The sequence below is a fragment of the Mobula hypostoma genome, chromosome 14 (genome assembly GCF_963921235.1).
Source record: "Mobula hypostoma chromosome 14, sMobHyp1.1, whole genome shotgun sequence".
Classification (NCBI taxonomy): domain Eukaryota; kingdom Metazoa; phylum Chordata; class Chondrichthyes; order Myliobatiformes; family Myliobatidae; genus Mobula; species Mobula hypostoma.
The window spans coordinates 57,361,715-57,378,669 of record NC_086110.1 but is presented as its reverse complement, the minus strand read 5'-3'; positions in this window follow the sequence as shown (position 1 = coordinate 57,378,669).

The following is a 16,955-nucleotide window of genomic DNA, read 5'->3' as shown; positions in this document are numbered from 1 at the left end:
GATCTTCGCATATCACCACCAAAGTTGTAAATAAATTAACTTTGCCTTTCTGTTCTTCATATAAAGACAGAGAATATTGGAAACAATCAGCAAGTCATGCAGAGCCCAGAGCTAATGTTTCCATTCAAAGAATGAAGAGTATTCTTTGCACTGAGACACTGACAATGTTTCTCTTCCCAGAGATGCTGCCTGACCTGTTGAGCCTTTCCAGCAAGTCCCACTTTAGTCATTGTTAGTAGATAATTATTACAATTATAATTGTCAACAATTATTATAATTGTGGATGATTATAATTATCAATAGTATTTCTGTTTTTATTTCACATTTCCAGTATCTTCAATTTTTTTAATCACTATTCATTGTCATTATGACCATGTAAATGCACCCAATTGTATTGGACTAAGCTTCAACACCTTCTACATGGATGTATTCTGTCCACATTCGTATTTAGATTTGCTCATAAAGGTACAGTTGAAATAAAAAGCTAGAAAGTAGTGGAAATTCTCAGCAGGTCATGTGGCATTTATGGAGAATGAAACAGAATTCTTTAATCCAATGTCCTTTCATTAGAAGGAACAGATATTGTCTGTGGAACCAGAGATCAATATGAAGCACGTGTCCAAAAACGAAAAGAACCAACTACAGAAGGAACCCAATAGGTCAGGCAGCATCCGTAGAGCAAAATGGGCAATTGACATTTTGGGTCTAGGTCCTCACTCAGATGAAGATGATGCAGTTTGTTATTGTGCTCCAGATTCCAGCATCAGCATTTACTTATGTCTCTGGAAGAGAAAGTAAATTATTTTACAATCCTGCAACCCTGCATGGAACAGTTAAAAATGTGTTCAATTAATATGCTTATACTTCGTACAAGGGGAGTGCAAATCTCTGCTCTAATAGCTGGCAAAAGTTCTAAGCAAAGTGAGTTTAGGCCATTTCAAAATTGATTAAAAGTAAAATAATCTCTCATTTTGTCATTAAAGTTATTGATGCATTTTAAAATTCTTTAATAAACATGCCTTTTTCATAGATCATTACCATCTGGTTATGACTCTACTCTTAATGCATTCCAGAAATATGGATGAATAAAATCTGAAAGTCAGCTGTCTGTAGAAAAGTTTGGAAAGAGATGTGAAGTCTCCTCTTCTTATCAATCTGGCACAGTTGGAGTAGTATAATAAGATTGCCAGTCTGAAGCACTGAAGGCCAGGTATTGTGGGACATATATGTAAGGTCACACAAGCAACAATTTACAATTATATAGCTGATTTAACGTAAAGAAGAAATTACTCTGAGGGGTTAAGTTCATAAAAGGAAGCAGAATAATAATCCAAGGCTTGTGAACAAATCAGAATTTGATAAAGGCTTTTAAAGATGGAGAGACATAGAAACTCAAAACTGATAGAATGTGAGTGGAGAAATTCTAACATGCAAATTTTCCAGCAATGTTGCAGTGAAGTGATTGAATGGGGGCGGCTGGGTGGCCATGGGGAATTCTACAATTAGGCAGAGGGAAAGTTAGAGAGAGAATGTAATGAATACAATGGCTGTAGGACAAAAATATTAAATTTAAGTCAGTGCATCGTTCCCAAACAATAAGGCGCCATTCAAAATCAGAAATAAAAAAGGAAACAAAATGAGGGAAATACTCAGCAAGGAAAGCAGCCTCTGTGTAGACAGAAGCAGATAAGATTTCAGACTAATAATCTTTGATCAGGACTGGGAAATGGACAAATCAAGCAAAGTTTAAAAGGTAGGAAAAGGGAAAGCGAGGAATGAGAACCGAAGGGAAGATTTATGGTTGATTGAGGAATAAAAGTAGTAAAGGAGAGAGAAAATGTAGAAATGTAAGATATAAGTCTGAGATGGCTGTTTATTTTAAAATGATGAACTCATTTTTGAATTTTAAAGGCTGTATGTGCTCAGTTTGAGGATAAGGTGCTGCACCTCAGGTGCGTATTGATCTTAATCTGGATTGTATAGGTGATCAAACACGGAGGCATTGGACTGGGAGTGGGCTGATAAATTAAAGTGGATCTTGAACAAAGTGTGGTTCAAAGAGGCCTGGAAGATAGCAAGTAGGAAATACCATGAACACAAAATTATGAAACAGAGTGCTTTATTTGATAACCCAAAAGTATGTATATTCTGCTGTGGGAAGCCGGTTTAGTACCATCTGTGGGAGGAAAAATATACTCAACAATTTGGGCTGAAGCCCTTCATCAGGACTATGATGAGGGTTTCCACCTAAAATTTTGACGGCCTCCCAGCAGATTGCCTTTTGCTCTAGAATACTTCTAGCCTTGGTGAAGTAGTAAATGTTTGGCACACAAGAATAATTTATTTAGGTGCATGGTTCTCCTAGACCAATGATTGATCTGCCCTGTGGTTCCTGCTTTCACTGCAAGATTTCATGCGGCTTCCAGGTGGAGATCATTCCCCTCTCAGGGATAAGGTCTGTGGAGTTTCTGTAGCTCTGAGTTTTTATGGGATAGTTTGCTAGTGCCATGCTCAGCCGTCCTTCTTTCACAACCACATCTGGCTCTGTCCATGGCAAAATCTTTAGGCGCACATTTAGTACAAATTTAATTTGGCAATGGATTGGATTAATATTTAATACAGTAGGAAATGAGGATTGTTCCAGTAAAATGTCTCTAATTTTCAACGAATCATATCCAAATGTTCAAGTCTTGTAAAATTGTTTTCAAATTTGCATTGCATAAGGTAATAATTATGAATTCACTCCTGATAGAACAAATGTCTTACAGGCATCACCAGCAGAAATTCTACCATGCCAATATGCATTGTCTCATACAGTTGGCCTGATGTTAATGATTATCACTTGAAGTAAAAACAGAAATAGCAAATAAACAGCGGCATCAGGTTCCTTCTTGTCCCATTGCTTTGACCTGGTGGTGGTCTTCACTAAAGTACTGCCCTGAGATGAGCAGTGGAAGATCTGTTAGTCTGTTCTATGCACTATCTTAAAACAAGAAAACTGAGTTCTACTGAATACTGTTTTCAACTTAAGTTCATGGCCATGTTTTCATCACATAGTTTATTAAATTTTATATTTACCACTAAGTAGTTATTTTTTTTCATTACAGATAAGTATGAATATATATGCACACTTGTTTGTGTGTGTGTGCGTGTGCACACATGCCTGTTTAACAATGCCACCTGAGGATTTAATGGAGTTGTTGCTTGTACTGTATAACAAATTAGTTTAGGATTTGTTTTGAGGATTTCATATGCTTTTCATTACTGGTAAGATATGGTATGCTGGTTTTTATTGGTTGGGGAAAGCACATTTGGCTGTGATAAACTGACCCCTGGTGAAACCTGCTGAATTTGAAACTCTGCTCTTGTGTCCACACTCAAAATCAACACCAAAATCAAGATGCAATATATGCTCTATGTTCTAATTCCAGTTGCCATCCACTTAAGAGACGGGCCAGATGGCCTACTTCTGCTCCTATTTCTTATGTTCTTATGTAAAGCAAATAACTCACTTGAGACAGGATCAATAACTCATGCACCTTCCTCAGAATTTAGCTTTAACCTCTATCACTTGAACAAACTGGCATTGCAGGTCATCTGTCCAATTTTTGTCCAGCTAATTTAATTTATCTAATCTATCTGTCTGTCGGCTTAGTTAGAGAAATAGGGCAGAACAGGCCCTTCCAGCCCAACAAGCCGCACCACACAGCAACCCACCTACTAAACCCCAGTCCAATCGCAGAACAACTTACAATAACCAATTAACTACTAACTGGTGCATCCTGAGAATGTGGGAGGAAACCAGAGCACCTGGAGGAAAGCCAAGCATTCGCAGGGAGGACAGACAAACTCCTTACAGACAGTGTTGGAATTGAACTCCAAACTCTGACACCTCGAGCTGCAATAGTGTCGCAATCATGAGCCCACAGTATTCCATGTAGATCAGCTTGGCTCACTAGCTGGAATTGGTCATTGTAAATGGTTCTGCGATTGGATTGGGGTTAAATAGCAGGGCTGCTGAGTAGTGTGGCTTGTTGGGCCAAAAAGGCCTGGTCCATGCTGTATCTCCAAATAAATTAATTACAAAAATAAATAATTGAAATTAGCTGGGTAAAAATTGGTGATCTGCAATGCTATTTTATTTTTCAAGTGATACAGGTTAAAACTGCTCAATAAAGTGTAGGTGGAAATGACTCCTGTTGAGGTTTGCAGTGCTGAAATAATATTCATTGCCTTAACCTATTAGAGCCAGCCAGTGGTATCATGATACCCACACTGGACTTCAAGGTGAGTAGTCCCGGGTTCGAATTTGGCTGGCTCCTTGCATGCTTCCCGTCCATGCTGGGTTGAGTGTCAATCTAGCAACTAGACTTTGTAAAAAAAAAACAAATGCTAAAGAAATGGGAAGTTTGCCACCCGAAGTGCCACAAGGTGCAGAGAGGAAAATCACTTAAACTACTTAGAGACAAATCTCTGATGGATGACTAATCATTTCTATTAAGTATAAACAAAGTCTAGGTAAAAGTATTGTCTTTGCAATGAGATCCAATCATAAAACAATCACCACACATAAAGTGAAATCTCACCTTTTAGGAAAAATCCAAGGACTGTCCCTAGATTCTCATTAATTAATCTGCTGCTATTGTCTTTGATTTCATCAAATGTCTTGCACTTGGGACATAGTGGGATTTGAGATACTAAATTATTAAGATCTGAGAATTACAATCAACAAAAGCTTTGTGAAGGCTGTTCACAAAGTAGAAACAAGAGGCTATACTTAGATTAAAATAACTATAGGTTTAAGATGAGAGGGGAAAGATTTTAAAGGGACCTGAGGGCAATTTCTTAATGCAAGGGATGGAGCATAAATGGAAAGAGATGCTAGAGGACGTAGTTGAGGCAGATACAATAATAATTAAAAGACATTTGGGCAGGTACAGTGCCATGCAGAAGACTAAGGCACATATGTATAGCTAGGGTCCCGAAGACTTTTGCACAGTGCTGTATTTGTCAACTTGGAGCGGACAGCAAGTTTGTAAATATGGTGGGAATAAAGGATGTTGGGAATGGTGAGGGTGGAGCACCGTGGGAGGGATGTGGGATGGGTGGCAGAAAAGGAATGCCGGGGCGGGAGTTGGAATGGTGCAGACACACCCAGCCCTGAGACACCAGGCAAGGTCATTTGATTCCAAACAATTGGTTATTAATCATTACAGAATGTCTCTTTGGTGCTTCCTGCTCCCTCCCCTCTCCCTTCCTCATTTCCCAGCCATTATTCCCCTCTTCCTGGCCCTGTCCCATTCTAGGTCCACAACAGAGACCCATATTTATCATCGCTCACATATGTTAAGAAATTTGTTTTTTTTTGTGGCAGCAGTACAGCGCAATATATAAAATTACTACAGTAGTGTGCAAAAGACCTTGGCGCCCTAGCTATATTATGTGTCTAAGACTTTTGCACAGTACTGCAAATGGCTATGAAAGGTTATGTGGGATTTAGGCCAAACACAGGAAAAGGGGACTAGCTCAGAAGGGTATTTTTGTCAGCATGGATGCTGAGCTGATGAGCCTATTTCTATGATATATTGCTCTTCGACTTTAACTACTTAACTAGGTAATTACAACACAGGGACCACTTAATTCATTGTGCCTTTCAATCTGTACCTAAGATTTACATCAATCCCTCTGCAAAAATTACAGCATTCTGTAACATTGAACAGAAAAATACATTATGAGAGCCTACCAGCAGAAATGAACCTGCTGTTTCATGCTCGCTCTGAATTATTGATATAATTATACCAAGGGTTTGCAGAAGAAAGTAGATCAGTTCATACAGCAGTGGTCAAACATTATAAATTTCACTTAATGGGAGTACACATACATAGATATGAAGCCAAAATAATTGAGTGTTAAAGATGCAGAAGCTCAGAACAACAGAAACCATCTTCACATGTCAAAAGCTGGCAGATTGGTGTTTATTGTTGTTGCTTCATGAGAACACCGTGCCCAGGTCAAACATGGGTGGCCAGCCTGGAGAGACTTACACCACAATTACAATCGCACACACACTTCAAGCTTTTTAGTCACTGGCAACAACTTTAAACAGGGCCATAACTACAAAGGCTCAGTTTACACTTGCAGCCAATGAGATTGATCTTCGTATCTTTATAAGGTAATTCAGGCCAATCACTTATTTGGTTTTAACTGATGGCATAACTCCAGTCTGGTTTGGCGTCAGGGTTCTGCAGTCTGATACGCTTTAACTGACCCGAGTAAATTTTTGCCATTGACCTAGAAATTTTACCAGTTACAAAAATGAACTCCTGAAATGCAAAAAAAAGTGTAATATGTTGAAAGCTTTGGTTGCTTAGCAACTGGAGTAATGAACCATGACCTTTGCAAGCACATTTTAATTGTGCTTAATTTTATTGGAGCAGAGACCAATAAGGGTGTTCAACCATTTAAGTGAGAGAACAAAGTATGCTGTATAGCATTTCCGTAGACTTCAAAATACTAAATGTTTAACTTTGCACTATTTTGCTTTACTTGGATTCTGTGCCTGGCTGGAATAGTGCAGGATTGAATTGCATCCAATCATAAGCACATTAATTGGAGGCATTTTGAATCATTACGACCATGAATCTCTGATCCATTTGCTTTCTGCTGCTAATTCATTTACAGCATTGTACATAATTCAGGAAGCTCATAAAGTCCCAACTTTGCTTACGGATTGGTTCTTCCAGTGTATTATGCCAACATCATCTCTTATAGACACTGTTGAACTCAATTTAAAAAATCCCAGAATTTCAGTGCATATCTGATTTTATTATTTCATAGCTCTAACATAGTGCTACTGATCTGAAATGTTCACACTGTTTCCCTTTCTTCACATTCTGCTTGATCTTCAGATTAAGTCCATAAGAATTAGTCCATTCAGCCCAACAAGTTTGCTCTGCCATTTGATCATGGCTGATTTATTTTCCTTCCTAACCCCATTCTCTTACCTTGTCCCCATAACCTTGCTCTGATTTGTGAGTGAAAAGCAAAATTCTTGATTTGTTGTCAGTAATTCTCTGCTCTTCCACAGACAGAGCAGATTTTCAGTGTCTTCGAAGTAATCTTTAGAAATCAACAATCTGATGAGAACATAAGGTATTTTCAAATTATTCTTCCTGGAAACACAAAAACAGAAGGCAACAGGAGCAAGAGGAGGCAACAGGCATTCAAACCTGTTCAATAATTTAATCTGACCATGGATAATCTATAATGTCCTCAGCCCCTTTTCTGTGCCATTTCTCCATAACCTTCTGTTCATCAATCTATCAAACATACATCAACTTTCTCTTAAATAGTTCTCATGATCCAGTTTCCACCACCCACTGAAGCACAAAATTCCAGAGATTCATCACACTCTGGAAGAAGAAATGTCCACAAACTTCACTTTAAAATGACTAGCCCTTATTATCTAGTTATACCTCCCTGTTCAAGTTGCTCCCATTATTGAAACCAAGCCATATCTATCCCATTAAGCCCAATTAAGATCTTACCTGCTTAAATGAGCTCATCCTTCATGCTTCTAAACTTACAGCCCAAACTATTTAGTCTTTCTTGGTAGAACAACACTGTTACCTTAGGATTTAGACTGCTGAATTTCCTTTGTAATGCTTTCATTTTTACTCGATCTACTTTTTCAGTAAGAGATCCAAAGCTGTATGCAGTATTCCAGCTGAAACCTCACCAAGACCCTATATAATTACAAGAAAGCCTATTTTAAATACCATTTCCATTGGAATCAAGGCCAAAATGCTGTTTGCCTTCTTAACTGCTTGTTTAACCTGCTTAGCTTTTTGTGATTCATGCTTTGGATCCATCTGGACCTCACTCATTTTCAGCCCCCCTTTCATTCAGATAGTAATCTGCCTTTTGATTTCTCTTACTGAAGTCCATGACCACACACTTCCCCATATTCAACTCCATTTGCCATTCTTTTGCCCACTCACTCAGACTATCGAAGATCAAAGACTGAAGGCCAATTGGAAATTGAGGCCCAATGGGTAAATCCTTGGGTCTGCAAGTCCACTGGAGGCTGAAGACCTGGAGACATCCTGTCCTGGGGATACAGAACTCTGTGCGTGTGTGTGTGTGTGTGTGTGTGTGTGTGTGTGTGTGTATGGCTAGAATGGAGGAAAGGAACGTTGTTGTTGCTTGTGTTGTTCTGCTGAACATTGTGGGCATGCTATTTTGGCGCCAGAATGAATTGGCAACATTTGTGGGCTGCCCCCAGCACATCTTTAGGTTGTGTTTGTTGCTGTGCATTTCACTATATGTTTCGATGTACAGTCCATGTGATAAATAAATGAAAAGTCTATATCCTATTGCAGTTCACAGTACCCTTACCACAACATGTCTTTCAACCTATTTTTATAACAATGACAAAGTTGGAAACCTAATATATTGGTCGTTCCTTCTGGTCGTAAATGGTGAACAATTATGGGCCAAAATCTGATCCCTGTGCTACTCCACTATGTACCTCCTCCTAGTCTAATCCATTCAGTCAAACTCTCTATTTTCTATGAAATGGCCAATCTCAAGTCCATTCTGGCACTCTTCCTCCAATATCACAGGCTTTTAATTTATGCAGCAGCCTGTTTTCTGGTGCTGTTGGATCCTGATGCTTATGCAATCCAAGGGTTCCTCAGAAATCAAGAATCAGGTATAAACCTTGTGGCTTACTCCCATAGTATCAAATGTTAAAAGACCAAAGAAATATAAAAAAAAAGAAGCATCTTTGAGAGCAAAGTAGCTGTAGTCTTCTCAGAGTCAGACTAGAAATAACAAATTCCACTGATAACAATTAGCCAATAAATAGCCAAATTTAAGTAATGTTACACCTGCTCCTGAAAACTTATGAAGTTTTTTGAAATATACAGAAGTAACTGTATCGTGATTACTAGAAAATTTACTGAGCAATCACATTTACTGTATATAAATGATTATATAAAAATACATGCAAACATAGGAAAGTTATATGACAAGATAAATAACAACTCTACAGCCCGATCCAACAGCACCTAGTCATATCCCTTCTGGAAATCTGAATACACAACATCTACAGGCACCCCTCTCTATCATCTAACACATTACTTCCTCAAAGATTTCAAGCAAATTTGTCAAACATGATTTACCTTTCATAAAACCGCGCTAAATAATTTTTGTTATATTCAACTTTCCTAAATAATTAGGTACTTACTCACTGATTATTGACTCTAGCATTTTGCCAGTAATAGCTGTTCAGCGAACTGGCCTGTATTTCCCTGCCTTCTGCCTTTCTCCTTTTTTGAACAAAGAAGTTTTATTGGCTAGTCTCCAGACTTTGAGATTTCAGTGAATTAAAAAAAAATTCAACCAATGGATCCTCTTCTCTGCAGCAATTTCCATTAAAATCCTAGCATGCAGTCCATCAGGACCTGTCTTTAGCCCGCTAAGTTTCTTCAATAATTCGTCCCTTGTAAGGTTTTTGTAAATTCTACCAAGTTATTTGAAATGACCCCATCTGATACCCTAGGGATGTCAGCAAGGTCTTCCACAGTGACAACTGAAGCAAAAAATCCATATTCAACTGGTCTGCCATTGTTCGGTGTGCTGTTATTAATCCAGCAGCCTTTTTCTCTAGAGGCCTACATTTACCTTGGTTGCTCTATTCCTTTTTGTATATCTATATAAACTTTTACAATTTGTTTTTATGCTACATGCAAGTTTTCTCTGTAAATTCATCTTCATTCTTAGAGTCATGGAATACTTCAGCACAAAAACATACCCTTTGGCCCATCTAATTAATGCTGGCATGATCTTCTGCAAGTCTCATCTTCCTGCACTTGGACCATGGCCCCTCCCCCTCATGTGCCTCTCATCTATATACCTAGTCAAACTTCTCTTAAATATTATGATTAAACCCACATCTACCACTTCTGCTGGCAGCTTGCTCCACATTAGCACCACTCCTAGAGTGAAGAAGATCCCCTCAAATTCCCCTTAAATATTTCACCTTTCACCCTAAAACTATGATCTTAAGTTCCAGTCTCACTCAAAATGAGAGGAAAAAGCCTTCTCACGAGCTTTTTAATCTTCTGCTGCAGGATCTTAAAAACTTTCCACTCCTCTGGTCTTCCACAAGCTCTTGTCTCATTATATACTCTACTTTTCAATTGAGCATTATCCTTTATCTCCTTTATTAACCATGTTCAGTGCCTCTTTCCTATGGAATCTCTCTTTTTGATTACAATACATTCTTGCTGAGTAATATAGACTACATCTACTATAGTTTCTCTATTTATCTGTCTCTTAGCTTGTGTATCACAGTCCAGTTTCAACACCTCTTCTCTCACAGCATTAGAATTGTTCTTATTTAAATTAACGACACTAGTTTATGGATGCATCCATTCTTTGCTTGTTCAAGCTCTTCATAGAATTTATCTATATCCTCATCAGTTCCATCTGTTGTTGGTGCATATACCTGTATAATTATTAAATCAAACAGTTGTCTTGTGAATCTAACAAGCAGCACTCTTTCTGATATTGCCCAATGTCCTAAAACACTCACAATTAATTAAAGAAGGAAACTTAAGACAAAAATTTACAATTGAAGTAAGGAATAGATTTCAAAGTCTAGAAATAGAACCTGTTGAAAATGATAGCAATCATGTAGAAATGAAGTTTAACTCTCTAAAGGATGCCTTGGTAGAATCAGCAAAGTCAGTGATTCCTAAAAAAGAAAAAAGCACAAAGAATAAATGGATGACAGATGAAATCATAAATCTAATGGAAGAAAGGAGATGGAAGAAAGCAAATCTTATAGAATATAAGTCCTTAGATAAAAAAGTTTAGAGCTTATGTCAAAAAGCCAAAGAAGAATGGTTAAAGCAGGAATGTGAGCAAATAGAAAGAATCCCTATTACTGATCCAAAAAGGTTACATCAACAAATCAAGAATATCACTAGTGAAAAGCTCTTCTGTTCTTCAGGTGGATGTTTGAAAGCAAAGGATGGTACCATTATCATGGAAAAAGATGAGATTATGAACAGATGGACTGAGTATATTCCGGAATTATTTGAAGACGATCGAGGTAAAAAACCAGAAATTAAGAAGAACTTTGAAGGTCCAAGTATTTTAAAATCTGAAGTTCGTAATGCAATAAATAGGATGAGGAAAGGAAAGGCAGCAGGTCCTGATGAATTAGTAATGGAACAAATTATCGCCCTTGAAGATTACGGAATTGAAAAACTTACTGATTTAATCAATGACATTTATGAGACTGGAATAATACCAGAAAAGATTTTAAAAAATCAGTATTTATCACTCTTCCTAAAAAACTTGGAATATGAGTTACATAGAACCATAAGTTTGATGAGTCATATCACTAAGATACTTCTAAGAATTTTGATTGCAAGAGCTAAAAGTAAGATATAAGCTGAAGTAGGTAAAGAACAATGTGGTTTTGTGAAAGTCAAAGGTACAAGAAACACAAATATTGATGTTAAGGGTACTATCAGAACGAGCTATTCAAGTGCAAAAAGACTTGTTTGTTCATTTTATCAACGGCAAAAAAGCATTTGACAAAGTGAAACACAATAAGTTATTTGAAATATTACAGGAAACTCTATATCTAGATTCGAAAGACCGCCGCCTAATCAAAAATCTGTACTGGGAACAAACTGCCGCTGTAAGAATAGATGGAGAAGTGAGTCAGTTTACGAAAATCAAGAGAGGCGTTAGACAAGGGTGTGTTTTCTTCCCTGATTTGTTTAATGTGTACAGTGAAACAATATTACAAAAAATAAGAAACATCTTGGGAATCAAAGCAGGCGGTGAAAACATCAATACTTTTGGATATGCGGATGACATTGTGTTAATTGCAAGTACAGAGGAAGAACTACAAAACTTAATTGATATAGTTGTTGAAGAAAGTGCAAAAATGGGTCTATCTACCAATTGCAAAAAGAATATATGGTGATATCCAAAATGAAGAAGAATCCTATCTGCAGGCTGAGAATAAACAGGGAAGACATAAAACAAGTACAGAACTTTTGCTACTTAGGAAGCTGGGTGACATCGGATGGCAGGTGTAACATGGACATCAAAAGAAGAATAGGGATGGCAAAAGACACCTTTATGAGAATGAAGAGTATACTGACCAACACTAAACTAGGCATGACACCTGCCTCAGAGTACTGAAATGTTATGTTTATCCAGTTATGTTATATGGCTCAGAATGTTGGACAATATCTAGTAACATGAGGAAACGAATTGAAGCAGCAGAGATGTGGTTTTTGAGGAGGATGCAAAGAATATCATGGACGAAACGAATATCTAACAAGGATGTCATGAACAGAGCAAATACGAAAAGAGAAATAATGTATGAGATCATGAAAAGGCAACGTAAATTCATTGGACATGTGATTAGGAAAGAGGAGTTAGAATGCATAGTGATTATGGGAACGATTGAAGGGAAGAAAGCAAGAGGAACGCAAAGACAAATGATGATGGTGACAGCAGCCAGAGAACTGGAAATAAATAACAATGAATTGATCCACTTGACCTGAAACAGGAGTGTGTGGGCCATGGCAGTCAAAACTCAAACTGGGCACGGCACCTGATGATGATGATGATGATGAGTTTATGGATCCATGTTGCTCATTCTCAAAATACATTTGGAATTCTGTCATACTTTGGTCATTACTCCTAGAAGATCCTTAACTACAAGATCCTTATCATCCTTCCTCATCACAGAAGACCAAATCTGTTCCTGGTAGACTCTACAATATACTGGTCATAAAGCAATCCCAGATACTTTTGCAATTTACAACTTATTTCTCTATGATAGACTTGCCTGTTTGTTTCTTCCAATCAATATGTTGTTTAAAATCTCTCAGGATAACTGTAGTTGTTTTCAGACATGATCTTGATATTTCCCATTGTATAATCTGAGTGATTGAGAGGTTACATTTGAGAGGACATCCTGAAAATGTTATTAAGTAACAGAAAATATAGTTGAATTTTAAACAGCTTATTGAACCATAATTACCTTTCTGTCCTGAAATACTATTTGTATTATTTTTGTAGTTATAGTGGTGAAATGATTTCTGAATAAATGAACCCATGTACACTATCTATTTTTTTAAAATTATCTCTCTTTTATCACTGCTTATTTAATATATTTGTTATATATTTCTTAGTGTAATTTATAGTTCATTATTATTATTATTATGTCTTGCAATGTGCTGCTGCCACAAACCATCAAATTTCACAAATTATGTCAATGATATTAAACCTGATTCTGATCATCCTGATCAATAATAATCAAGTAATTATTTTAATCTCCTGGGCTTTTCAAAGTAATTAATTACCTTCTACTTTTCCAATATTTATTTATAACATTCCTGGTCCTAACTTAAATTGGGCCCAGTCCTCATTTAATCTTGCGCTCTATAAAATTTAACTGAAAAATTGTGTTTTTGCTTCCTGGTTTGATGCCTATGAGAACCTCCAAATGCAATTGGTTGTCCAGCTTGCCTTATGACATCTTCAGAATTACTGGGTTTCAGGGGTACCTTTTGAATGACAACATCTGGTAGGAGATTATTAATTCAAAAGAGGATAAACCAGCAGGAACATAGGACTAGTGTAAAATTGATGGTTGATGGTTGGAATGGACTCAATGGGTTGAAGGGCCTATTCCTATGCTGTATTTCTTGGTGACTGCATGTAACACAAGGCAGGAAACTATGTGTCAGTCAGTTTAACACTGTCATGAAAAGAATGTTAAAACTAATAGTTGTAGCTCCACAAGTCATTGGCCAGGCCATACTTGGAATATTGTGAACAGTATGGTTCACCATATTATGTGACCCTCCAGATAACTATGATCAAGAGGTATGACTCGAGGACCCAAGGTTACATCAGTGTCCCAGCACTTCCAATGATGTACCTCAGCATCAAAAGGATTAAGCAACATTAGAAAGAGTGTAGATGAGATTTGCCAGAAAGTTGCTTGGAAGGGAGGGCTTTATTTATGAGATTAGGTAGAAAGGATTTATTCACTGAAGTGCATGTGACGAAGTGGTAACCTTGTAGAAGGTTATATGAGGGGCACAGGCAAGATAGAGTCTTTTACCCACAGTGGGGAAGCCTAAAATGAGAGGGCAAGAGGGAAGGAATTTAAAGGATATCTGAGGAGAAAGCTTTTTGCACACAGGATGGTGGGTGTTTGGAACAAGCTGACAGAGGAAGTGGTAGAAACTGATATAATTATCATTTTAAAAGGCATTTGCACAAGTACTTAGATGGAAAAGGAATAACGGAATAGGGGCCTAATCTACCTCATTATGGCCTTGCACCCTATTGTCTGCCTGCACTGCATTTTTTTCAGTAATTGTAGCACCTTATTTTGTATTCTGTTATTATTTTCCCTTGTATTACCTCAGTGCACAGTTGTATTGAAATGATCTGTGTGGATGGCATGCAAAACAAGGTTTGTAACTCTATCTTGGTATAAGTGACAATGGACCAATTTATCAACAATGCAGGCAAACAAGATTTGCATAGATAAGCATCACAGTTGGCATGGATTGTTGGGTCAAATCTACGCATTTCACTTCTGCTATTACTCTATTACTCTGGGGCAACACGATAGCATAGTGGTTAACACAATGCTTTACAATACAGGTAACCTGTGTTCAGTTTCTGCTGCTGCCTGTAAGGAGTTTATATGTTTTCTCTGAGTCAGTGTGGATTTCCTCTGGGTGCTCCGGTTGGTAGGTTATTTGGTCATTGTAAATTGTCCTGTGATTAGGATAGGATTAAATTTGGGGATTGCTGGGAGGCATGGCTTATAGGGGCCAGAAGGACCAACTCCATATTGTATCTCAATAAATAAATAAATAATATTTAATACTAGAGATGCAACAGCTGGACAACTCGGGATAGTCAGGTGGAGTCAACATGGTTTGTGAAAGGGAAATGATGTTTGATCAAGCTGTTAATGTTCTTTGAGGAAGTACAATGAGCTGTGGAAAAGGGAGACTCAGATGATGTATTTCCAGAAGACATTTGATAAGGTGCCACTTCAAATGAAAACAAAAGCTCATGGTGTATCAGGTAACGTACTGATGTGGATGAAAGTCTGGCTTTCTAATAGAAAACATTGTGCAAGCTGAAATTGGACTTTTGCAAGTGAAATAAGTTTGGCATGGATTATGATGTCTATATTTTGGCAGGAAAAAATTAATTAAATGAAGTGTATTATCTAAATGGCTAAAGCTTGGAAAGTTCCACCATGCAAAAAGATCTGAATGTCCGAGAGCGTGATTCCCAAAGGACACGCGTCCAGTACAAAAAGTAATTGGTAAATATAACAGAAGATTACCATTTAATACAAGAGGGTTAAATGTAAAAAAATATTGGTGAGGCCACACCTACAGTGCTACACACAGTGATGGCCCTCTTACTTAAGGAAGGTTGTTACTGCGTTGGAAGCCGTGCAAGAGCTATGCTCGCTTTAACCACCAAAACATGGAGGAAACATACAGTGTGCACTCCCACATCTCCCCTTGATTCTTTGGTCTCAGTATCTAAAAATTACGTGCAGGCTGCTTTCAAGAGAGTGTATCCAAGAAAAACTGGAGTACCCAGCCGAGTACTGAAGATCTGATATCTTCAACCTCTCGCTTCAGCAGTGTGTGGTACCCACCTGCTTCAAGGAGGCTTCAGTCACACCCATGCCGAAGAAGAGCGAGGTAACCTGCCTCAATTACTATCATCCAAAGGCACTTACGTCCACACTGATGAAGTTTTGTGAAAGGCTGGTGTTGAAACATATCGGTTCCTGCCTGTGTGGCATGAATCTGCTCCAATATGCCTACTGGACCAATGGGTCTACAGCAGATGCCATCTCATTGGCTCTCCATACAGCTCTAGAACACCTAGACAACAAAGAAGCATACATCAGGACGCACTTTATTGATTACAGCTCAGCATTTAATACCATTATCCCCTCAAAACTAATCAGTAAACTCCAAGACCTGGGCCTCAATACACCTTTGTACAATTGGATCATGAATTTCCTCACTTGCAGACCCCTGTCAGTTTGGATTGGAAAAAGCATCTCCTCCACAATCTCCTTCAGCACAGGTGCAACACAGGGTTGTGTGCTTAGTCCTCTGCTCTACTCACTTTACACTTGTGACTGTGTGGTTCAGTAGTAGCTCCAACACCACGTTCAAGTTTGCTTTTGACACTACTGCTGTGGACCGTATCAAAGGTGGTGATGAATCAGCATACAGGAGGGTGATTGAAAATCTGGCTGAGTGGTGTCATAACAACAACTTCTCACTCAATGTCAGCAAGACCAAGGAACTGATTATAGACTTCAGGAGAGGGAAACTAGAGGTCCATGAGCCAGTCCTTGTTGGAGGATCAGAGGTGGAGAAGGTCACTAACCTTAACTTCCTGGGCGTCATTGTCTCAGAAGACCTGTCCTGGACACATCATATAAATTTAGTTGCAAAGAAAGCACAGCAGTGCCTGTACCTACTTGGGAGTCTGCAGAGATTCAACATGTCATCAAAAACCCTGACAAACTTCTATAGGTGTATGGTGGAAAGTGTATTGACTGGCTACATTACAGCCTGGTATATGGAAAATCCTAAAAATTGTAGTGGATTCAGCCCAGTAGATCAGAGATAAAGCCCTCCCAACCATTGAGCACATCTACATGAAACGCTGCTGTAGAAAAGCAGTATCCGTCATCAAAGACCCTCACCACCCAGGCCATACTCTTTTCTTGCTGCAGCCATCAGGCAAAATGTACAAGTGCCTCAGGATTTGCACCACCAGGTTCAGGAATGGTTACTACCCCTCAACCATGAGGCTCCTGAACAAAAGAGGATAACTGTGCTCAT